Source organism: Apteryx mantelli, chromosome 22, assembly GCF_036417845.1.
Source record: "Apteryx mantelli isolate bAptMan1 chromosome 22, bAptMan1.hap1, whole genome shotgun sequence".
NCBI classification, from domain to species: Eukaryota; Metazoa; Chordata; class Aves; order Apterygiformes; family Apterygidae; genus Apteryx; species Apteryx mantelli.
This window is the reverse complement of record NC_089999.1, coordinates 9,728,788-9,754,755: the sequence shown is the minus strand read 5'-3', so window position 1 is coordinate 9,754,755 and position 25,968 is coordinate 9,728,788. Positions and strand designations below refer to the sequence as shown.

The 25,968-nt window shown below is 42.8% G+C and overlaps 1 protein-coding gene and 1 long non-coding RNA gene across 2 annotated transcripts in view; one reads left to right on the top strand and one right to left on the bottom strand.

Annotated features, from left to right (window-relative positions):
* Positions 1 to 13,170, bottom strand: part of TAOK1 (TAO kinase 1) — a 68,124-nt gene extending 54,954 nt beyond the window's left edge. The window contains exon 1 of the mRNA XM_067309800.1: positions 13,031 to 13,170. The gene's annotated coding sequence lies outside the window, so the exon portion shown is untranslated. The remainder of the gene's footprint in view (positions 1 to 13,030) is intronic.
* A 1,352-nt stretch (positions 13,171 to 14,522) lies between these two features.
* LOC136993926 (uncharacterized) lies at positions 14,523 to 14,983 on the top strand. The gene is made up of 2 exons (XR_010886193.1): positions 14,523 to 14,747; positions 14,878 to 14,983. It is a non-coding gene; the product is annotated as an uncharacterized lncRNA (long non-coding RNA).
* Positions 14,984 to 25,968: the final 10,985 nt, after the last annotated feature.

The following is a 25,968-nucleotide window of genomic DNA, read 5'->3' as shown; positions in this document are numbered from 1 at the left end:
CAAAGTGGCCAACTATTTAAATAGGCACAGAGAAAGAATGAGTTCCTGGCCCCGAGAGGCTGCCTGCGAAGGGCACTATTAAGGTATAACAGCAGAATAAAATAGGAAATTTTTGCACTACTGCAGCCTGCACTGTACCTAGGGATAAATAAAATTCCAATCTCCACAATCTCCAAGGCTGTCAATCTGACACCTTTTGTGAATACTAAATTCACACATACAAAGAACTTTCTTCTTTGTAGGTTTTGAAACATCTTACACACCATTTCCTACTGGTAACTGAACAAGCAGCATAATTTCATACCTGGCAATTTGATGATTCTTTTTCAGCAGTTTGGAATAATGGATTGTGCCTTTTGTTTGTCAGTAAAAACAGACAAATAAGGAAAAAACAAAATTCAAGCAATATTTCCTTTGTTAAAAGAAGATCTACTTGCTGACTGCTCCAGTTGGCTAATAAACAAAGAGAAAGTCAGGGGTCCATTTTACAAAGTTCTAAGGATCTTGGATTTTGAGCAGGGAAAAGTAGGACAACCTCCTGATACCTTGGGCAGATACTGCCCTAACAACCAACCAGCAAAAAGCAAGAAACTGCTCCCTCATAAGGCATGCAGGTCACCCGTGCAGTCCAGCTGGACAGGGAGTTACTGAGAATTCAACATGCCATGCCAGAAAACAGTATTTACTTTTTGTATGCAAGCTATAAAGAACAACCAAGAACTAATTAAGGTTCCTGAACACAAAAGGGCAAAGAATATTAGCTGTAGTGTTGTTTGCTGCCCAAAAGTTCTTACTACATCTGGACCACTTCTCAGAGACCACCAATCTCTCTTCTAACGACCAATACTCAGGGTTTATATCCTCCAAATACCTAAAAATGTCTCTCTGCAGATTATTTTGCAAAGTCATTATGAGTAAGGGAACATCTAAAACTCCAGCCTGTAAAAGAATAAACCTGTCTATATTTACATGAAACATATTGCTTAGTATAGCTAGTAACAAGCTTCAGGAAGGCCAGTTGCTGCTAGACAGCAAAAGTGCCCCCTTAAAGCAAGGGAGAGAACTCAGATACACTCTTATATTAAATTTCATAGGCTTGAACAAAATCAGCTTGGTTATATCAGTCATGGAGTTGGTTTTGGCTGCCCCCCTGACCCTGGCCAGGGCCCAACAGTAATCTTGGTGGAAGGCTGCTGTTAGTACTACCACGATATTAATATAAACATCTGAAGTGTACAGGATAGTTCCCTGGTAGAAAGAGACAAAATTGTGACAAGAAATCATTATGTAGTGCTTATTTAATATCTCCACAACAGTGAAACAGGGAGAGGTTATATTAAAAACAAACAAAAAAAACAAACAAAAAACACACCACACAGAAGTATGAAGGACTTAAGTATTTATAAAGTGCCCATATAGTTGCATCTGGCACACAATGCATATCACATCCTTTACTACATACAGCATACAAAGCAGAAAGAAAAGTTTGAGAACTTGATAGTAAGAACTGAAAAGAAATAACTGTGCTTCTCTCTCTCTTTTTTTTTTCCTCTATTAAACTAATTCCTGTTGTATAAAGTCAGCTTGAAAGCTCCTTTCAAAGAAAAAGGGGGAGGGAGGAAAGGAGGAATTAGATCTGCTTGTTTTTTGCATTTGAAATTCAGGTCTCGTCTCCCCTGTTTTGTTTTCTTGGAAGATGCCGAAGCGGAGAACTCGCAGAATTATGACATCATGATTATAAAAACCCTAAAACCCAAACAACGCAGAGGAGCAGCTTTCGGTCAAGTAAGAATTTAAAATTTCAGACTGCTTGTGGTTGTTAACACTTGGACAACTCAAAATGCACCATGTTCACGGATAAAATAATTTTCCCTTCAGACCTCTGGCCCTTGGAAACAGCCCAGTCAAAATGGGGGAAGGCTGCAGTCCTGATGCTTCCAAGGTTGAGCAGAATAAAGTTAAAAAATGTTTAGCTGTTGTTCATCTATAAAGATACCTGTAAGGCTGCATTAGTATTTGCATTACTGAGTTGTACAGGCATGTGGCTTTTACCATAACGAAACAAAGCAAAGAATAGCACGTTTACATCACTGTAAATTTGAAACTGTTATTACTTAAAGACTTCACACATTTTTTCTTCCATACGATGCAAGCACTCTAAAAAGCATCTTTCCTGTAGAGCAAGTAAAATATGCCATACCAGAGACATGGTAGATGTGTATGCATGTAGAAAGCAGTATCTGCAGAAGGAAAAACCATGTTTCTTGTACTGAAGGATTTCATACCTTGTCTGTATTCATTAAAGCTCAGGAGAGGCCCATGCTAAAACATGCGAGCTGACTACTCCATGCCACAAGCAGGTTTACCCTCCATGCAATACCTGAACTCAGACTGACATGACTGGCAAGCTCAAAGACAAAAGGTTTCAAGTACGAAGTATCCTCAATATCTTAGAAGAGGAAATCTCCAAAAAGTAACCTGCAGACTGAGACACCAAACTAGACACTGTACAACCACTGTTCTTGCCCCAAACATTTTATGACTTAATTTCGAACAGAAAAAACAAACAAACCAGGAAAGCAAAAAGAAGCAGAAAAAGTACTGAAGTGGAAAATAATAAATCACATAAATCACATGGTTCCACTGATAGCTAACCAGTACAATGGTTACAAATCATTCAAAAACTCTTTGCCTTGATTTTTTGGTAATTAAATATGAAATTAATAAGATTGCCATCTCCACTTTATGCACAAGCTTATCAGTCTTAGCAGCCTGCTCAATTAAGCCAGAATTCCAGGAATTTCTCAAAACAGCAAAACAAATGTAGCGTGCTATTAACTTAGGGACAATGCTCCAATGATAACATCAACTAACCAGATATTCTTCTGAGACTTCATCCAGAGAAAGATTTTTAAACGATGCCATAGTGCAGGATCTCTCACACCTCTCCAGAAGTCTTATTATTACTATCTATCTCTCCCTTGAGAAATCCTGGCATAACAACTGGTTGATTGCACATAAAATGCAATTATGGATTTCTGTGAAGCAGCTTAAGTTTTCTGTAGAGTTTGACTTTAAGACTTTAAACAGTAAAATGGTGAGGCACTGGAATACAATAAGTATCAGAATCTCCTGCCCTGGTAATTACAGTTAGACAAACAGCTATCATTAATGAAGCATTAAAAGGAGGAGGATAACTCCATTTAGGGAAGGAATTTTACTCAGAAGTTTTAACTCTGAGGTTTCATAAATCATATGGAAGCAATTAGGCGTGCGGGGTCCTGATGGGTTACCTTGGGAAACTAGTCGGGACAGGTGGACATTGACCATCACTAACTTGCTGTTTATGTACTTACAGGACGTATTTCAGTGGTATGACCATATGTGTCATGTACTTAAAAATGCAATCACATGCATGAAATCACACATAAAAGCTCCCTAAATCCGCAGGTGTTTGAAGCCTCCAAACCAGAAAATAAGCAGACAAGTAGAATCACAACTCAAACAACACTATCCTTTCCACTCATACTGATCCGAATCACCCTGGCTTCCCCAACAGCTATGTAAATAGGCAGGTAGATTTTGCAATGCACAGGATGAAGATAAACAGAACTAATAGTAAGAACTATTTCAAATCAAAAGGGGTAGTATTAGTTCCAAGGCAAAAGCAGCTTTAGAGAAAACTAGCTAAATTTCATACTCCACGGCTGTGACAAAATTGCACAAATAAAAACAAACAAACAACCCCACACACACTCGGAAAATCTAGGTCCCCAAATATTGAGCACTCCCATACAAGGGCTCAAGTTTCAAGGTTTTTATTCTGTTTGGTTATTCTAGTTCAAAAATGACACGGTTGAAGCAACATAATCCTTCGTTTGATTATTTCCAAATAAGCTCCAGCAATTTTACTGTGTAGACATGCTTTAAATGAAAATCAACATTGTAAACGTCTCTGTAGAGACAATTAAAATAGACTCTAGAACAGATGAAAGTTACTTGTGATGCACTGAGCAACGTCTCGCCCAACGGTGCCTATAGATGCCTGACAGGAATAGGGGGCTCGAAGCTCCTCTTTCTAGCGCGTCAGGTGAGAGTGCTTTCAGCTTTTTACCGAAAACATCAGCATGCATTCGTATTACATAATAACTGGACTCCAAGAAGATCTGACATTCAGCTCTAGCAGGGACTGTACGAACAGGACAGAAGGATACACTCTTCCTCCAACTATCGCCACAAAAATCTCCGGTTCTTGCAACTGTATGTGCAGAAGAATATTTTTACTTAGGTAAGCAGCCCCCAGGTACTCCTGTGTGCGACTGGCACACAATGAAAAGACTGAGTTTGTTATTCATCAGGTTCAAGCGATAAATATGAGAAATTATAATGCATTAAGGACTCCTTTCAGATTAAAAAAAAAAAAAGTCAAATCAGGCAACATAACAGATTACAGATTTCAAGATTAAGCTAGCTCATTTAGCAACAGTATTAATTTGCCATAAAAATCTACATAGTGCTCATATGATGAAACAGAAAACCTATACTCCGTGTTATTACTAGGTCAGGCAGAATTCTAGGAAGGGATCTGGGACAGCGCCGCTGCTGAACTTTCGGACACCGATGCTGTTCCTCTGCACCCCGCAGAACAGGGCCTGCACGTGTAACGCCTGATCCAGGACACTTATGCTTCTAGCTTACAGCCTAGAAGGTAGCGGAGTCCTGTTGGTCAGGTGTTAACTGGGGACCAAAGAGACAAATTCTTCTACCTCTGTCACTGGTTAATCAGCAATGCTAGACAAACCACTCGCTTTTCCACCTATACTACAGTATAAAGTACACCTTATGAATGTGAAAAATAAATAGACATTGATCACCTGCTTAAAATACCTTGAGATCTATGGATGAAATTAAAAACTTGCAATTACTATTAGCATCTTACCACCTCAGAGAAAAGTATAAAAGCATCGCATATTTAAGATAATCTTTCAGTCTTATAGCTTCCTTAAATTTCTATTTGTATATTAGTATTTCATTTCTCATATTAACACTTAATGATACCTATTTCTATTTAAACATAAAAATATCTATAATACCTACATAAATGATTATACAAATGTATAGTCACAACAGTAATTAGTTCTCAATACCAAAGAGTGGGAAGAATATCAAAGCCCACTCAAATGAGAAACGTATACCCTGGTGCTGGTGGTGGACCAGCCGCAGCGCTGTGTGATGGCCTGCCTCCGCAGTCACCCACAATTACCAATTCCTGCAGCTGGAGCAAATACAAGATACTTAAAAAATTATTTCACGTATTATTTTAGGAGACAATGGCATCCGAGAAAAACTGCCTACCATTTAAATAAAAGATTTTGAAAAAAAATATAAGGACTTTTCTAAAATACTTTTTAAAAATAGTGTGTGTCAAAAACTACATATCAAACCTTTTCCAATAAATTAGCAAATAATTCTTTAAATGTTCTTTATTTATATCTTCCTGACCAACTGCGAGCTAGTGAACATAAATGATGCTCTTTATAAGGAAACTACATTCATCTAAATCTAATATCCAAGACACCCCTCTTCTTGTTGTCAAACCAAGAATAAGTCTTCTGCTTTGTTTTTGCAAATTAATTTAAAACATTAGTATTGCAAAGAAAAGAAAAGTAACGGTGAGGATAACTTGCTTCTTCAATGACACTTTTTTTTGAATAAAGCCTACTGAAATTAAGCTTCTTGTCTCTACTAATAGGTGAATCCTCAGGCGCCAATTTACACAGTGACATCTTCTTAAGTACAGATTATTTTAGTGCTTAGGACCCTGAGCTCTGTTCTTCCTAATCAGCAACAGACTGAAATTTTCTAGACTCTGGGCAGTTCAGTAGTGCTGCGCGGGCCTTCCACAACGCAACCGAGCTGCTAGCAGGCTGGTCAGCCTCTGAGCTAGCGGTTTATGGCAACATCTTCTGACTCTGGGAGAAGGAAATAACTCAAATGACTGTTAGGCAAGACAACGAAACTTAGCTGCGAGCATCCTCACAAAGCCCTCGCCTGCTTTGGCCTGCACACACTCACACTTGTATGCCTCTGGGTACATGGCATGACTTTCGGAGCGGAGGTGCTCTAGGATTCATTTGCCCATGTACTGTGTCAGCTGAGGAAAAAACAATCTTCCATTCTCCCCAAAGGACAGACGATCAGCACTCAGATGGGTTTGCCTGCATTCTTGCTGCAAAACGGGCAGGTCCCAGCAAGAATTAACAGGAGGTTCTAACATACACCTCCAGCCAGAGACTAACCTAGTTTTAAATACTTCAAAGCATGGGCTAGAGAGGGTTTTTTTGTGAAAAGAAAAGAAGGAAAATTAAACCAAAAACGCAGGTAAGAGTTCAGAGTTTGCCTATACAGCGACTAACCTACAAGAAAAATGGAGCTTGACATTCCTAGTAGGGCACTGCCTCTGAAACATACTATTATTTTCTTCCCAACTTTGATATATATTTCTAGAAGCTAGCATGAAATTTTGTCAAGACTTAGGCTACTTTCTTCTTTTTTAATTAAGACAGCAAACCCTCACAAAAGCCTCAGTCTAAGGGCCTGCCTGCATATTAGGATATCCTGAGCCGGTATAAAGTGGGGTTTGCACCACTGCAGCTGACTCCTAGGAAAATCTTATCACTGCAACACATTTAGTTTTTATGGGGTGGTGAAACCACATTACTACCGTTAGTCCAGTACATAATTCTCAAGGTAAGCCTTAGATAAGCAAAGAATAACAAAAAAAGCCCAAACAGAAATGGGAGGGCTATGGACTTAAAGGCAGAAGATCATGTGCTGAGTTACAGTTATGCATACATCCAGTGTTTGATTTGACACCTAAAAAAGTAGAGAGCTTACCTAGGTGTACAGGGCCAAATCATGCATAAATGGATTTCAAAACCAGGGTTTAACTGTTTTGCTATCTAGGCCAAGAAACAGTTCTGGAACATATTTAACACAGTTTAATCGCATCAAATCATGGCTGGCCCAGAACTGATTTTAACAACTGTCAACTGCTTTTTAGAACAGGCAGAGCCAAAAAAACAAAGATCGCAGCACACAGTTTACTCTATGAAGAACACAGAGACAACCCAAACATTCATAGCAACAGCAGAAAAGCAAGGAACATTCAAATCCCATGATCTTTCTTCAGATTGGATTACAAGGAAGTGGGAATGGGGAGGAGCTAATGCTAGTGACAACTGCAAACCAGAACTAAGGAAGAAACATGTTGCACTGCCACTGGGACACAGCTTGAGAAATCCAAATATCCGATGGCTTCCCATGGAGGAAGTTACTGCGCTGCTTACTGTATACTGATGGCCTATTTGTGAAACATTAGCAAAAACAACCTCTCTCCTCATCTCCTGGGCTGGGGGTGACAGTCAACAGTTAAAAGGGGACTGAGGCGGGAAATAAGAGTTGCATATTAAGGGGGAGGAAAACAAAAATAACAAACATGCAATACCGCATGCAATTATTTCCAAGGAACCCCAATACAGTACTTCTCAGGGAAGCGGTTCATGGGTCTGTCACTGCCTTTGAGTAGCAGTATGTCAGGGAAGAGGAAGGATTTCTAGATGCTCTGGAAAACAGACTGAACACATGGATGGGGAACAAGCCATAGACTGTTATACGAAATATTCCCTATTCTTTCAATATACTTGCATTCACATACTCCACCTTCCCATGCTTCTGGATCCCAGCGCTTTCCTCAGCTTAGAAATTAGCCAGATCAAAATGAACTGAAGCTGAACCAGCAGACAGAGAGGCTGATCCTAAAGGAATTTCTAACCATTCAGGACCTGTTTCTACTGATGCTCAGTGAATGGCAGCAGACTAAGAGGAAGACAAAAATTTTTTTAAGTTTAGCTGAACTAAGTGAGAGCTTGAAAACAACTTCATTCTCCAGAGCAGCATTTTAAGAATTGACTTATAATACACATTGGCTTTCAGTCTGAAAGCTATGAGGAAAAATCTCTAAGATTAATATTAAGCATTGAAATTTATTTTTCAAACATGGCATTACATCACTGACATACAGCTAAAGCTTTTAACTAAATTCACAGACACCATTCATCCACATTCTAGTAGAACGCTGCCCTGTAAATATGCTACATTTGATGAGCATAGAACAAAACTCTGTTTTTATAAAATTACATATCACTATAAAGAAAATATTTGCATGGCTCTAGCCAGGACTATAACAAGGGTCAGTAGAAGATCACAGGCCCAGAAAACTGCAGAGCCTGCCAGCTTTAGAGTTCTGTGATTTTTGCTTCTTTCCTCAAAATCTAAGTTTCCCCTAAAACAAAACATTCCTAGTCCTTTCCATTCTGACAACAATATTCAACACGTAAGTCTCATGCTGTCACCCAGTTAACTGACCCCTAGAGAAAAAACAAAACCGTTCCTAGCCAAGCAATACAACAGGCAAAACTATTAGCTACCGTGCACTCACATTAAGAAGCCATCATCACAGTTCCTAAGGACAGCTGTTGGACTATCTTCACAATACCCCTAATAGAAGGAAAATATTATCTCTAAGCTACAAAAACTCCACGAACTAGAGCACATATAGCCAAAGGACCAAATACAAGAAGGAATGTAGGTGCTTAACTAACTTTGGGGATCTGGGCTTAGCCAGTACTGATTACACTGGGGCAACTTTTCTGCTTAGACAAAACTTACTGCTGCTTTGGCAATTTCACATAATGTTTACAAAGGCTACCCTGCCTTTTCTTCCGGCAAAGAAATCCAGAAGATTTAGGAGGATTCTCCCCCTCCCACCATTGTCAAGAGTGTCCGATGAAATAATTTCTAACAAAGTATTGAAAGTTCTCAATGGCTACCCTTTGGTAATGAACAAATACTGTCATCTAGCGATCATCAAATCTGTTTAAAAAATTGCTTAAAAAACCCATCTTTGGAGCCTCCATTGTGCTGCCTAATATCCACTGTGTTCCTAAAGACCTTCAGAAAGTATTTCTTCCTCCATGTTTCATACTGTAAACGAGCACTTAGATAAGAAGGAAGGAATATAGTGTCTAAAAGCCAACTGTGCTTTAAACAGCTCTCCATCCTTCCCTCCTGTTTTGTACACATTTTTTTTGCCTAAGACACTTTCACCTCTAATTTCAAGTTTTTATGTTTTAAATCCTGTTTTCACAGGGAGGACTCCTTGCTTTGCACTTCTGCACAGCTTAGGTCCCTCTGGAACTTCACATGAGTAGATTAGTGGTTTTCTGACCCTTTATCCACTGGATTCTTTCCCGTCTGTTCTCCCCACAGAAATCAATGTATGATGAGTATCTCCCCAGCCTGTTAAAGAACAACAAAAATAAAGAATCTCCAAATCCAGCTACTACAAATTTGAAATGCCCCCAACCATCTCTGTCTCCAAACATTTCTCTCTGATCAGGCTGATCATGGTTCAGCCCAGTCCCTTGAGCTGCCTCTAGCACTCGTTTAACACTACACTGAGCCATTTCAGCTCACCAAGCTGGCACAAAACTATTCAGATTTTTTCTTGGGTTAGCTTTCTGCTGTGTGGCTGCAGTGGCTCAGTGCAGGTTCAGACAAGGACCAGAGCTACTGGAATGGCATACAGGGAAAAGGAGGTGGAGGATGGGACTATGCAGCTAAACATCAAAATTTATTTGACCATAGGTAGTTTTAGCCTATCAGGAACTCACCAAAGAGCAGAAAATTGCACAGGCCAGGGATTCATCCTGCATTGTGTCAGTCAAGAATGAGAAGTTTATAGAGAAGAGTAAGACACGTTCAAGAGTTATAAAAGAAATGATAGCCATCAAGCTACGACAGGTATTAAATCATTCTTCTCTGCATCTCTGCAGGTAAGCTTGCCTCAAATATGGTTGACTGAAGGAGGATATGTAAGTTACCCATAACTGTTTAGGGTTGATTTGGGTCTTTTTCATAATCCAGAAGTGGTAAAGACACTGTCAGACACAGGATAGTTTTCTAATGCAGACAGGATTCTATTTCAGCGTTGAAGTTAAGCTTCCCCTTTGTGCAGGTTCATGTAAGGAAATACAAAGAAAAACCTTCACACTAAATAGCATTCTTGAACAGGAAGCATACAATGGCCAACCGCAACCACCATAGCCCAGAAGACAGAAGCCTGGGTCATTGCTGTATACTAATAGCCAAAGAAAGAGCTTTAGTTCCTGGTGTGCACTTTAATGTAAAAATATATATGCTGGTTAAGCAGTTTTAATTCGAACAATGATAGAAAATGATTCTAAGCAAGCATCTTAGTAATTATGCAAGTGTTCCCCCAAAATATATTGAGAATGGAATAGGACAAGTGATATTTATCATAGCATCTTTACCACGCTTGCATTATAAAAAGACCCAAATCAACTCTAAGTATTTTCTTCTTTGATGAAGCATCTATACTGTCCAATATACTTATAAAAGGAATATTTTTCAAATGACTGTAATCTCTATTAAGATAGCTCAGAAGTATACCCTTGTAGGAGAGACAGAAAAGAGACAGAGCAGCAGTACATCCAGTCTTTCTTTGATAGATCAATTTATCTGAAAGAGAATTAGCACCTTAGGACTAAGTACCTGGAAGCAACGTAACATTCCTGTTCAGAATGCACAGGTTTTGACAAAAAGTGGAACTCATTACTGTAGAATTGGCTACCTACAACATCTTTAAAACAAATCTCTGAATTCTTTGCCATATCTATTGTTCTCTGCAAAACATCCTCATTACAGGAAATTCAGTAGTAGGATACATCTGAAGATGTAATTATTAGTATGATATTTGCTTCTCTATCTCACCGAGTCCAAAAAGTAGGCTCTCTTACAATCCATTAAAAATATGTTATTCAAATGACAAAAGCTAATGAATTATAATGGATAGGCAAAGATGAAAGCTGCACAAATGGAAATATTATTTAGAAGGAAGTAAACATTTTAAATGCTCCAGCCTAGTTTATAATAGAATTTAATGGAAGGGCATGCAATAGATAACTTTTAACAATAGTCTAACATGAGGCCTAAGTCACCTTATCTGCACTTCATTTTAACTCCAACATCTGGTCCTCTACAAGCAGCACTTAATTTTAGCTTAGTTTAAAAAAATGAAACCATCTAAGGAGTTTTTACTTCAAGCAGTTTTGAACAAGATTAAATTTAATTTAAACTGTTCTCCCAGAATCACTTTCTCTTTAGCAAGACATTCTTAACACAGAAGAAAAACATTCAAGTTCAAAGGACAAATTAAGATTCAAGTTTATCAATGTATTTGAGTCAACAGATAGAAGGAAGAGGAGACCTAAAAATGGCAAACATACCAGTCAGAACTAGGCCAATGTTGTGAAGAATCTAATATGAAGGCTCAAACCAATCGTTGATTAGGTTTGTCCTTGGGCATAAGTAGCAAAAACTATGACACATTCAATATGAACAGGGACAACAAAAATGAAAATGTAGAATCAAACTAGTTTCAGGAAAAACATATTTAAAAAGCATATTTATTGCAATAGAAGTTTTTATTCTGTAATCCTGAAAAAGGAAAACAAGCCTCTTATCACTGTCAAAGTATATCATATTTTTCCACAATATTTTCACTATTATGATGTGCTATATACTAAAGTTATTTTTCAAACACTAAAGATCTGAACTACAGCATTCCACAAGATATATACCATTAGGAACGGTATTTTGGGAACATTTCATCTGAAGCATTCCAAGCTGATAACCTTTATGCAAATACATAAAACAAGAACCATGTCACATGCACTATAAATAGCATTAATAGTAAGGAATCAATAACATTCAAACCTTTAGGTAACATCTTGTTAATCTGTCCTTGGCATGCATGGACACACTGCTGTAAAAGCTCGCAAAATGTAATAGTCAAAGGTGAAGGACACAATTTGTTCAACTAGTTAATGCAACTGCTATTTAACCAACTCAGCCACTAAAATGCTACCTAATCAAACAGTCCATACCATGATAAGCAGAAGAGACAAGCATGATAAATATTAAGTGGTTTTTTTATGAAAAGAAAAGAAGGTTCTCCAGGCTAGCACTATGCTGTCATTTTTACTAAGATATTTAAAGATCTACATTTGGCAACAACCATTTTCATCCTCTTTCTTTTCCCCCCCCGTTTCTTGTACCGCGCCCAACACAATGGTACAACTGCATGCTACAGGCACCCAGGTATCTCTCTCTTATATTTATTTTTGTTTTCACAGTGACAAAGGTGAACTCCAGTACTCCGGAGATGCTTGCAGCACAGCAGGCTGAACGGCATTTCTAAGCACATACCCGCGCACAAGTTGCAGAAATCTACCCTCAATGTGATATTTTAACCTGCCAAATTAAAACGGCTGGGAAACGCTATTTGGCTAACGGGCCCAGCAGACACATGCCCATCTGAAGGGAAGCGATAAAAGGCCTTTAAAATAGGTCACTTTCCTCCAAATCCCACACCAGAGCTGAACAAAATGGTATTTACACTGAAAACTCACCACTTGGGGAGGAGCGAGAGATAGGGAAGAAGAAAAAAAAAAAAAAAAGAGCAGCTCCGGAAAATAAAAAAAAAAAATACGGCTCAGACACGGCATCTGAGGGAACACCTAGAGGAGGAGGAGGAGGAGGAGGAGGAGGAGGGCGTAAGTGCAGGCGCGGGGTGACGCCAGCGGCACGAAGCCCACCGAAGGCGCCCGCAGGCCACTCGCGCAGCCGAGGGAGGCGCAGGGAGCCGCCGCCGCCGCCGCCGCCGCCGCCGCCGCGCCGGGCCCGGCCCTAGGCCTCTGACAGCGGCGGGGCGCCCCGGCCCCCCCTCCGCGGGCAGCGCCGCTCCCCGCCCGCCGCCGGGGCTCCTGCGGCACTGCAGCACCGCGCGGCGGCGGCCCCGGCCCCGGCCGCCCCCACCCCGCGGGGCGCCCCCGCCGCCGCGCCCCGGCCGAGCCCCCCGCCGCCGCCGCCGCCGCGCCCGCCTTACCCTCCGCCGCAGCCGGGCTGGGAGCGCCGGTCGGGCCCCCGCGGAGGAGGAGGAGGAGGAGGGGGAGGAGGAGGAGGAGCGGGGCAAGGGGCGGCGGCCCCGCGGGGGGAGGCGCCCCCGGAGGGGCGGCGGGCCCGGCCCCCCCGGGCGCCCGGGCGCGGCGGGCACAAAGGCGGCGGGGCACGGCACCTAAGATGGCAGGGCAGGCGCGGCGGAGCGCCCGGCCGCCGCCGCCGCCACCACCACCACCGCCGCGGCCGCCGCCGCCGCCTGGGCCCCGCTCGGCGAGCCGCGGCCAGGCCGCGCCGCGCCGCGGGGGCACGGCGTGCGGGAGGGCGGGCGGCGCCGGCCGTGCCTGCCGCGGCGGAGCGGGTGCCTCAGCCGCGCCGCGCCGGGATGGCTGCCTGCCGCCTCCCCTCAGCGCCGCCCGGGCTCCGGCTGCTCCGCCGCCGCCGCCGCCGCTCCGCGCTGCCCGCAGCCAGCGGCCCCCGCCCGCCCCTCTCGCGAGACTTCGCCGCCCTCCCCCCCCCACAGGCCGGCGGGAGGGGCGGGGGCGGGGGGCGGCGGGGGGGAGGAGGGGCGGGGGGCCGGGGCGGGGCCGGGGCAGCCGGGGCGGGAGGAGGGGCCGCGAGGGGCAGTTGGGGCCGCGCGGGCGGCGGTGGTGGGGCCGCGGGGGAGGGCGGTTGGGCTGGGGGGGGGGGGGTGCCGGTTACAGGGGCGGCCAGGAGCGGAGGCGGTAGTGAGGGGCAGTCGGGGGGGGGGGAGGGGGCAGTTACAGAGGAAAGGAGGCTCTGTGAGGGGGGGCAGCTGGGCTGGGGGGGCAGTTAGAGGGAGAGGGAGGGCAGTTGGGCTGTGAGAGGAGGCAGTTAGAGGGGAGAGGAGGGGCAGCTGGGCTGGGGGGGCAGTTAGAGGGGAGAGGAGGGGCAGCTGGGGCGGAAGAGGCAGGGGTGTGAGGAATGGGGGGGCAGTTGGGGCTGAGGGGCGGTGGCATGAGGGGCAGATGGGGGGAGAGCGAGAGGAGAGGGCGGTGAGGGGGCGATGGGAGGCTCTGGAGGGACTGGGAGGGCTGAGGGGAGCGGTGGGGGCAGGAGTCGCGAGAGCCCCATGGCGGAGCAGAGGGCTGTGAGGCGGCTGGGCAGCGAGAGAGGGCCCTGAGGGAGACCATGAGGGGAGACCAGTGGTGGGGCGCTGCTTTAGGGGGCCGAGGCCCTAATAGCTTAATGGGGCTGCTGGGGGGCAGGAGGAGGAGGAGGGGACGCTTGAAGGGGAACGGAGAGCTCGAGGAGGGTCTCAGGAGGCTTTGCTGGGGGGGCTCTGGAGAGAGGGGAGGGCCTGGGAGCGGGAAAGATGGAGCCTGGGCACGTGTGAGGAGATGAAGAATGAGGGCAGGGGAGGAGCGGGTGGGAGCCGGGGGGCAGGTGTGCCAGAGGAGAGTGGTTATGGGGCAGGGCTCCAAGGGGGTGAGGATATGCAGCTGAATGGGAGGCTGCTTTACTCGCTGGGAGCAGCTCGGCTACAAGTGATGATCCCAGGAGGTGGTAGGTGTTTACTTGTGCTAACTCTGTTGTGCTACTGGCCTGACTTAATCAGTGTGTTTCAGAGCATCTGCCCTGGCCTAACTGTATCCGGTCTATGGGCAGAAGAGGAAAAATCTGCGGACTGAGCACATGGCCTCCTGAGCTCTAGTCTCGGCTCGCAGTGATGGGCTTTGAACTTGGTAGGTTGTTGAACTTCTGTGTGCTTTGGTATCTCCATCTATGAGCTAGAGATAATAGTTGGCCCCATGTGGGGATTAATTATCATGTTTTATAGTCACATATTTATTTGTTTGTTTGTTTTTACAATAGATTACAACTGGAGGAATTCTAAAGAATCCAGGTCTCCTTGTAATGGTGACTAACTGCACTGTGCTCTCTGAACAGAGGAAATCACTGAGGTCAGTCTCCCTTGTGTTTATAGTTGTTTTCCCTCTCAGAAGTATGGGGGCAAAGAATCATCAAAATAACAATTTATACTGACATCCTGATAATAAATTAATAAAAATAATTACATAAGATATTGAGTTTTTAAAGGTGTGTTCGTAGGGGTTGTTTCCACTTTTAAATTCTGGATTATGTATGGAATGACAGTATTCTCAGTTTATAAAATGTCCTGCAAATATTAAGAGTTTCAAGTTGCCCTCAATATGACATACTACAACTCTGTAAACCCAACATTACTGAAACTGCTAAAATAAAACAAGCAAACAAAACTTCCTTCCTGTTTTCCTATAAACTAATAGGTATTTTGTACCATAAGAAAGCTTTGTATCTGGCAGCCATTGAGGATGATGCTGCAGGCTATCTATGAAAACTTCATATTTACTTTTAGACAAGTAGAACTATGGGAATTATTTAATATGGGATGAGGGAAAACTGCAGAAAGCTGAGAACAGAGGTTGACTGTAAGTAGTTGTGGACCACATCTAGTGTTTTGTAAACTTGTCACATGATGGTCTGATACTTAGCCTTTTGAAATCCCAATAGAAAAAGTAAGACAAATGTGGATCACTTCAAGCATATGTTGTTGTAAGTATTGGGAGAGGCAAACTAAAGGTTTATCTGATTATCTCAACCTTGAAGTTGGCAGCTATGACAGGAAACTTGGTTTCATTCATCTGCCAAAGATATTTGTAGCATATCACTTGACAAGTTAAAAGGCATTTCTGTAATGGCACAAAAATAAAACCATCCACTTTCTCAAACTACAGTTTCTGTCTTGTAAAATAATATGGGTTTGGAGGCATACTTGGGGAAATTAAGAACATACTAGAAAAGGTAAATATTTGTATTTGCAAATGTTAAAACAGTGGTATTTAACATGAGTGTAGAATTATATCTGTTCAGAATGGTCTATAAATATAAATTTGTTCTTTTACCAGTTTTGTCAAATTAGTGGGTATCATTTGCCTTTACAGATGAGGAAACTAAACAAAGCAGTAAGAGGGAGTGATCTGCCCATGGCTGCATATAATGTAGGATTCAGAATCGGGTTCTTACAAATCTCGGTCTTGTACTTCCTTCTCTGGACACGTTGCCTTTAAAGTTCATAGAAGATGAGGCTAAAAGATTCAATTAGTGAGGTCCATGGAGATAACCCAGCAAACACCAGCAGAGTGTCTGGGCCTCTGTCCTTTATCTTTTTGTCTGTGTAATGCAGTGGTGGCCCTAGGTAGAAATCCATAGAGCCTCTAAAGGAGGCTGATGGAAAAACTTGAATAATGCTTCACCATTAACCATCAAGTGGTTTATTTAAAATACTAGATCTACATTTGGTAAGAGTTGCCAGTGGCTGCTTCAAAAATGCACAGTATCATCTGTGGACCATGAGTTTAGAAAAAAGTCTACTGAGATTCTTGTGGAACAAGCATTATTTAAAAGAAAAAACAAGTTTATTGTCACCAGCTAAACTAAAAGAGACATTTAGCATGCTTTTTTTCTAGCCCTTTGCTATTAAGCATGCTCTTTGCTTCTTTCTAGGCATCTAGAAAGTTAAATTGGTTTAGTTTGCTAATTTACTGATGCAAATTTAACTCGCTTAAAGAAGAACTAAACAAGTTCATGTATATCTGCAGCTGGGATTTGCACCAGTTTTTCCAACAGATAGCTATACCCAAGGTTAATTCCATCGGAAGGAGGTGCCAGAACATCAGTAAATCAAAATTACAAAGTGCCTAGTGGTTCAGCTGACAGGCAGAACAGATTTCAATGCGTTGTTCCCGCCGTTCTGTCGTAGAGCTGGTCCTGGGGTAGACCCATACGACAGTCCAGTGTAGACAGGACCTTTAAGAGTGTGCATCAGCACTACATAATATTGTAGGAGAGGAAGTAGAGAACAATACTATGTCCAACGGAAACTGTGGCAAGAATTTATTCAAAGCACATTGTAATTACTCAAGCTGGGAATTTGGCCAGAACATTGGGGTTAACACCCCTACTTCTTTAGAAGTGTCATAGTTTATTTTTTTTAATGACTTTAAGTGATGAGGAGCTTGGCTTTCTCTCTCAGCAGAATGACAACACCTCTAGAAGTATAAACTTCTTACAACAACACTAAGGTGCTGGTTCAAAACTAACTCAGAGGAGCAATGGGGCCTAGTGCAGTAATCATTGCTATATAAATACTTTCAGTAGATAAGAAAGATAAGATTGTGGTTATGGCAGAATTTTAGCTACTGTAGTCACATATGTACCTTCCTTAGCCTTCAGTCCACATGTTGCTTTAGTCTGACCTCTTTTAAGCAAATGAAATGTAAATTCTAGAAAAAAATCCTAGAACTTGAACCTGTGAATCTTGGTTATTATAGTAGCAGTTATGAACTGCAGTTGTTTCTGCTTTTGTTTTAAGTTCATCGTCGTACAAGCAGAATGTACGATTAGACAGAAATTCTTTTTTAAATTCTTGGATGGCTTTGAGATTTTTAGAATATGTTTTTGTATATATCGTGTACCGATTTAGAAACTAACTTTCACCTTGATCTCTGTTAGCAAAGAAGATAAGCACATGTGCATTTTAGTGTGTGACTAGTTGTGAAATGCGCAAGTCAGGAATTGTTTTGCTTTTACTATCCCATGAAACCTGCTATCATTCCTTTAACATAGTTTAGGCCATTATTATGGGTTACAGGGTTATACAGGAAAAACGTGTTCAAGAGAAAGGTTGGTCAAAATGAATGAGGTAGAGTCTCCTGGATTGTTGTAATCTGTTTGGTATCAACAAGGTAAACAGTTTAGTACATCCACTGGGATGAAGATACCGTGTCGGACAGCATCCCTTTGACGATATGTTACGTGGTAATGACAAAAATGAAGCAATACTGACCTTGTTATGTAACCACTCCTGTATTATATGACAATAATAATACTTCGATCTTTGTTAGCTTTTATTAGATAAGCAAATTGTTCTTTGCTGTACACTTATGAATGTTCCATGAGTCAAAGGAGTGGTGTTATGCATTAAGAAATGGGGAAACAGAGGCACAAGAAAAGGAAGTACTTACCAAGGGTCATGTGGGAAATTGGTGTCAGAGGCGTGAACCAAATCTCAGCTTTCTGACTAACTGTCCCACTCTACCCTCTAGGCAGACAGACAAAAGTGGAAAAGTGGCTTGTGGTGTGACTCAACAGCTTTTCCTTCCTCAGCAACTGCCATTCTGTGCAATTACAAATAAATGCCAGTAGGTCATTAGCACCTGTGTCAAACAGGTTACCAAGGGACTCTGGGTAGGCATGTCTTTTGCTGGAGAGGGCAATATTTTCAAGACTTGGAAAAAAAACTATTTTTTTGCCAGATGTATCCTTCCTCTGATTACTTTCAGGGTCTCTCTAAATTGCGTCTCTCAGGGATACCCCAGGCATTCTCTGTACCTTTCTCCATAAGGGAATAACAATAAGCTGATCAAGCTGTTGTTTCTCAGGTGCTTTTTTGTGTACTTATGACATACGTGCCAACTGAACCTGTCCCTGAGATGATTCTTTGCAGGTTGATCCTGCAAGCTGCTCCCCAAGGGGAACTCTGATGACCTGAACAGCCCTGCACAGATTTGCCATGCGAATCAGAATGTATGATCAAGCCTTTCCTCTGGCGTAAAGCAAGAGTTGGGTGACAGTTCTTCTGGAAGTTAATTGCAAAACAGGAGGATTTGCCCAAATAGCAATGAGTTTGGAACTGTGGCCTGTTCTGTTCAGTGCCCCACAGTGAGAAGTGAGAATTGCCTTGAGTTGCATTACACTTGGATAAATCAGCCCAGATGCTTAGAGTTAAGTGGGGTTTTGGAGTGTCTCTTAAAGTCATAGTTAACAGTATTCTCAACTCCCTTTTAGCAGTGCAACCAACATGTTTTGGGCAAAAAAATTTACTGTTGTTCCAGGCCATGACAGCTGAGTGTAAGGAGGATCTGTTCAGATATCTAAGATCTTCTTCCAAACAGCAGGGCTGAAGAGGGTTTTACTCTACAGTTGTTGCAGAATAGCTGGGATGGACAGCAAGGGTCATTACTGTGGAGGCCTTGACCTTGAAGAATCACTGAAGGGTGGAAGCAGAACAGGAAGGGCCTTTGTCTTGTTTCCAGGCCTTGCATGGATGGAGGGATGGAAGGATAAGAAGAAGCCTTTGGCAGAGAATGGTGAAAGGTGACTAATAACATGAAACTGGGAGGAAACCTTCTATAGCTATGCAATCTCCAGGTGGTTTTCTTCATCTGTAAGAGGACACCTTGCATTAGTTGTCCCACTGACAGTTGCTGCTTGTGCTGTCTTCTGAATAGAAGCGTTAAAAATCATTTCTCTGCTTGACTTAAAGCTTAATTTAACATTGTAGCAATGAGACTGCAACAGCACTTCATTTCTTTCTCCTCTCTCTACAGAATTTGTTTTAAATTTACTTTGTCTTTACCCTTTCTTGTTGGTTCTTTTTCTGTCTTGTCTGGTAGTTTAGCCAACATAAAGAATTTTTTTTCATTGTCATGCGCTTGTTAGTCCCCATATCTCCTTTGTTCCATAGTTTTCTGTGTCCCTCCTGCCATACTTCCAAAGTTGTCATGGACAAGCTCCTCTGAATTTTGCTGTGGCAGTTTAGGATGTTGCTCCTGTCTCAGCTAGTCCTTTGCCACAGGTTGCCACCATTGTAGCAGAGCCAGCAGATAGGAGTTTGTTCCTGCACACGATTGCACCAGGTTATAATTAGATGTCTTAGCTCAAACCTAAGCCTAACAGTCCAGTTATGTTATTGGGCTTTGTGCTGGAGTGGCTGATGTACAGGCTGATGTACAGTACTCCTGCTGACTCTGCTACAGGGCGGTAGCCTCTGGAACAGCAGCTTGCTGGAGATGGTGGTTTAAACTGCTGGAGCAAGACTTGATGGAGTTTTTCAATGAAACCCCTCAGATTCCTGATTAGCGTGGCTGGATTTTCCAGTGAACTGCAATGAATAGCTCCACCCACTGACCCAGGCTGGATTTTGATCTTCCATTTTACAAGAAAACAACAAATTTTATGTTGTTGTAAACATATTCTCAGGAACTGAATCTCACTATAGTCCGTAAAAGAGTTCTGAAAATATGGGCTTGCTCCTCAACAATTCTGCAGTCGCCAGTCTCTGAGATGTTGTATTCTGTGCTGAAATAAGATTCTAGGCCTGTAAAAGAGTTAGACTGCATGGAGATTAACAAATCTGTTGCTAGTATCTCTGGCTACTGCAGCATGACTCACCCATCAGTGCTTGTCAGTGTCTGGTGTGACCTCATTGAAAGCTTCAGCATCTCTTGTGTGAAGGTAGGTAGGTTGTAATCCAGTGTGGGAATCCTAAGGAGATGGAAAGGGAAGTTCTGAGACTGTGATAATGCATACATCATAAACGTTTCCCCCTAGAAACTGGATGTGCCCGCACCAGAGATTACCATAAAAATTCTCATAGATTCATGAGGATCTCTTAATGCTAAGTCTGCCTTCCCCATGCCTCTATTCAAAAGCACCTGTAACTATTCAAGACAGCAGTAGAAATCAATGCTGATGGGAAAACTGAGTAGGTGGAACAGGTTAGGGAGGAGATACTCCTTTATTTGCAAGGGCAAGAAACAGCTGATGGTTCCTTTTTATTTAGCACAGCTTTTAAGGCTTGGAAGAAGATACTCTGTGTGTGTGTTTTGTTTTGTTTTTTCTTTTTTTCTTTTTCCAGTGCCTGTAGATAGGGTTTCTGGCATGCTGGTTGAGGGAAACAGGTGAGAAAAAGGAAGGAGGGACTGTAATAAAGAGAGAGGATGAGTGAATTAGCTTGCGGTACCTTACATGTGTAGCTTACATATGCGGTGTGGTGATGAGACAAAAAGTGAGAGGTAACAGGAGTTAGAAATCAGATGGTTCTCTTTTCAGCTGTTGCTTTCTGAGCAAACATGCAGCATGTGCTCAGTGTCTCTGCCACCTTCCCATGGGCTGTTATGCCCAACAGATACTAGCAAAGCTTTTCAGTCTAAACAGAGCCAGTTACTGGTGTTTTGGTTACAAAGTCCACTTCTAGTAACATCCATGAGATACAGCAGAAGCAATCATCCTCTTGCCTGTTACAGAAGGAACTTTCAGTCTCTAAAAGCACAAGGCTGGTGTTTTCCTGCAGGTAGCCGCTGCCACTTGAAGAGAAATGAATACCAGGCTGGAAATGAAAATCCCTGGCTGTTAGTCCCATTTTTGTACTTAGGATGTGTGAGTGTCTGCTCCAGTTTTGCTATAGATGATTTCTGTATGTGGCAAAGCCTCTGTGCCAGCCTGGCAGCTTCATCAGTAAGCAGCAATAGTCATTGCCTCCTGGCTTCCCAATGCCACTGTCCTCAAAGCTCTCGTTCCCCACTGATTCCAGTGAGGATCCCACAGGCTGGCGCCCTGTGAGAGAGTAGGAAGCTTCCTAAAAATCTCTGCTTCAATAGATCGCCTTGCACCCCCTGAATTAACATGACAGCAGCCTCTTATGTAGTATTTGCTTGGAACGATAGTGTGTCCATGGTATGGTAGGACAGAAAGACACCGCACTTCTAGTGCTGTTCTGGCAGCACTAAGGGGTCACCCACTTAGGAACCGCAGTGTCGCTACTTTGTCACAAAGTAGCAAAGAACTTTGCAGAAATGGCTGTGTCCGCTGCTATACTGTGGGATAAGCCCTGGTGCTCGCCTGAACATAGTACGGCCCTGCTGCAAACCTGTTCTTCCTATTCAGACTGTTATCTGGCAAGACTGTTCCCTTACCCTTCACTTGAAGTGGGTGATAGATAGTATTATTTCTGCATCTATTACTTTTTTCTTAAGACAGGACTCATGGGCTTTCTCAGCAAAGATCCTGTTCTAAAAGGTTTTGTTTCATGTTCTGGTGCTTCTTTCGGGAAGACTTAGTGAATTTAAAGAGTCGAGGCACACATGGGATTTGTAAGAGGGAAAGATGCAACCGTATGCCTATTCATCCATGATTCCTTACCGCTAGGATGAGCCAAATGCTGCAACTATCTGTTAGTTGTTTCATGATCCCATGGTGAAATAAGTTGATGGCTCTGCCTAGTTTCTAGTACAGAGATGTGCATACAAAATACCTCTGGTTCTAGAAATGAATGCCTCTTTACTGTTCTTTGCACAGAGGTCAAGGTCTAAATGATATTTTGAGACTGAGCATGCCTTGCTGTGTATAAGGGAACCTTCCCTGGATGATCTGATGGGCATGCAGCATGATATACTAGCAGAGAAGAGACAGAAGGCCCATAGTGATGCTGTCCATACTGCATCCACCCATGGGTGTGTTGGTTTAACTGACTGCTTCAGTGTTAGAAGTTTTAGCACTAGATTTATATCTGGATTTTAGTATGTTAGAGGACTTTTCTTTCACATATTAAAATGTAACTAGTGTTCTAGTAGCATCCTGCTCTTACACCAAGCTCAGATCTTATTGCTGCTTTCTGTGTTCAGTTGGAAATAGGCAGACTGCCTGAATATCCTGAGTCACAGATTACCAGCTGGCATTTGTGCTGCAGATTTTATTTCTTCCTTTACGACTGCACTCCCTAGAGGAGACTTGGAACAATTGCAGTTGTCAGCTGAAGCATATTACGTGCAGTTGTCTGAATCTGCACAATTGGTGGATGACCTCTGACTACGTCTGTGGGGTGAGCTGCCTGTGATTTGTTACTGTATGTCTGGTGTTTCCATGCCAGAAAATAGACAGGTGCAGGAATATTTTAAAATGCATTTTTATTGTATTTACTAGTAAAACATCTGCACTGTGGAGATGGTAATAGGATGTCTTCATCAGATAATTGTTGGAAGCAAGTGATGATTTCAGTAGTGCTCTAATAGTAATATAAACTGTGTGGAAAATGGGTGAAATATAAGGATCTAGATGGGTAATGAAAGATAAACTAGTAACTACACTGGCAAAGCTCTGCTAGCAGAACAGGGGTACATGGTGCAGCAGCTGACAGGTTATCCATTCTGTCTGTTAGAGATTCTTGTCATGCTGTGTTTGTTATCCTGCATATGCACTGTCCCAAAGCAAGGCTGCTGAAGCTCAGCAGGGAAAGAATGCAACATGTTGCTATGTTATTTCGTCTTATGAAAGTATTTTCAGTATGTAATGGTTACTGCTACTCTTGTGCGTAGCTGCAGGGGAAGCTGAAACACAAAACACTTCATTGAACTTTTTGATCCAACAGGCCTTGATGCATTGCTACTGGACATGTGTCCGTGTCTGAACTGAACTGCAGCAGTTCTGTTCTGTCCTGTTAAAATAACATATTAAACAGTACCATTCTGTCCATTCCACTTCCACCTATTGACCAAAGAGCCAAATTCTTACTAAACTAGTTTTAATTTACATGTGATAAAATATTTGTTAATGGTCAACTGATTTCACTGACATGAAGACTGCAATGTGTAGCATAGAACACTGACAGAGTAATGCTTGTCTGAAACCAAATGAGTTAAAGCAGCTCCTTCAACAAGACAAAATACCCAGCAAAGCAGAGTGGTGCTCTGTAAATCAAATCTTAATTTGTAACAGGTTGCTGGTGTTTGCTTGGGACAGTCCATCTTGTTAACAGATGGTGATCCTCCTAGGAAGAAGATATGTGAGTTGTGCTGACTCATGAAAGCAGGTGGTTGTTGCATCAGTTAGAGAGTGAGTGGCTCACCTTAAAAGTAGGATGTAGGTTTTAGTGTGGGAACTCTTAAAGAACCTCTAGAAGGAAGCTGGGGGGAAAAAATTGAGATGGATTTGGAAGTCTAAGTTGATGAAATACTACTTCCCCATATTGCATGAAGGACTTGCCCCAAACAGGATAATAGTATTAGGAGTCATGCACCTATCTGAAGTGTCTCGGGAAATATGTACTATGGTTGGAGTCAACAGTAGTCCCAAGAGGAGTTTTCTGGGGTGGGGGGGGTGGCTGACAGCTGTTTAAAACCCAGTGTATACAGTTACTGTCTTGTTCCTCCTTTATGCATCTGACTCATCCATCCTTCTGTCTTATACACAGCAGTTCCAGTATTTTCTTTCCTCTCCTTTCATTTACCTCACACTTCCTGTCCTTCAAGGTTTCTTTTGTATCTATGGTTTTAATTCTGTTAAACCAAGTTGCTTTGGCTTCTACTCTGCCCATGCTTTGCACCTGCTGCACATAGCCCCAGCAAACTTGGCAACCAACTCTTGGCACTCCAGAGAAAACAACTGTCTAGACCAGCCACCTTCTGCCTGATGCACTGGTATCCCAGAGCTCCCAGGCATTAATCTGTATTCAGAACATGTTGCTATGTGAACGATTCCTCTCTGCTCTCCCCTTTTATCTCCACGGAGTTGCGTGCACCCAACTTCTCGACAGGTACAGGACTAATGTTTGTTGATCTTTTGCAAAAACTTGCATGCTGCAAAGGAAGGTGGATGAAATCTTGCCCGGTGCCTTTGTGAACACATAATTGCACCTGTCACCTCTTGGTTAGTGAGGCAAATGGGAGTGAGGGAGCCCTCAGTATAAATAGCACCTTTTGCAGACCTAAAAACAATGCAGACCAGAGGACAACAATGCAAAGGCCCTACAGAGCTTGTTAGATCACCGCAGTATTCAGGGAGATGTGTTGCTCATTTCTGAAATGATTAGAAATCAAATCTTGGTGTAAAGAGTCTTATGCCATAGGAAGGGCAGAAAAGCCTTAGTGCAAAGTCATAAGCCATTCTTTTTCACAGTTAAAGCCCCTGTTGCCCTAGGCAAACATAAAGCCTGTCAGCATCCTGCAGCTTACAGTACAGAGATGTGATCAAAATAGCTCCACAACTTTACAACATGGCTAAAAATAGCTTGCAGGTCAGCTTCTTTCTTAAAGGTAGTGGTGACATCAGTGGGAGAGCGCTCTTACTGCTGTTCAGTGCAGCTAGAACTGGGTAAGCAAAGGGGGAAGATGTGCAGTTAAATTAGCTAAGCAGCATTGAGGAGAGGGGCTAAGTGGTGGGGGAGTCAGACCAAGGAGGTACAAAAAGAGAGAAGGATAAAGAGTCGAAGGTCCAGGCAGACCCTCTAATGTTAACCGAGACGGTGTGCTTGCACAGAGACTTTTTCACCCAGGGTTTAATTTCCGTGATATTTAAGAGGCAGTAGTCTGCCTGCTTCTCCTGTCTCATTGTGGCTGGTGTCAGGATGTGTTACTGGGCTGGCAGGCAGGCCAATGGGAGCATTTCTTGCTCCTCACTTCCAGAGGGTGAACACGTCAGCCCACAACATCACCTCTGTCCAGTGGCAGCGCAGAGGCTATGGCAGTGGCAATGTCAAGTGTGTTTTGTTGTAGCCATTCAACCAGAGAGTTGATCTTTCACAGTGCAGCTTGCATATGGAGAAATTTGGGTGGTCCTTAATTCTAGGGGAATTTCACTATTTGTTCTCAGGCCAAAGAAAGTCTGTTTTTACATGGATGAACTGTCTGTTGCAAAGCATTCCATTTTATCAAAGGAGCACAGCTGCTCACCATGATCCTCAGAGCTTTAGTCTCTGTTGTGTATACTAAGTCTGGCCATGGAGAGAAGTCTCAACCAAGTTTTGAAGTTAAGTGCCTGATCTGAAATGTTATGGGAATCTAATGTAGGTTATAGGAGAGGTTTACAATGCCAGCAATCGTCTGTGTTGCTGAGGAAAGTGTACTGCAGCAGTCTGTGCTAGCTAGAATTTCTTTTATGCTGCAGGTTTCATGCCTAGTGATTTTTATGGTGACAAAATTGTGAAAAATTGAGGCCAGGTCATTACTGCCCGACTAGGACAGCATCCTGTAGTCAGCCAGATGTGACAGAATGTACTTGCTGATGTTGCTACCAGGAAGTTTGAGAGAAAAGGGAATGAATAACAGCAATGAGCACGTGCCTCAGAGAAAGGAGGCTATCTGTAAACTC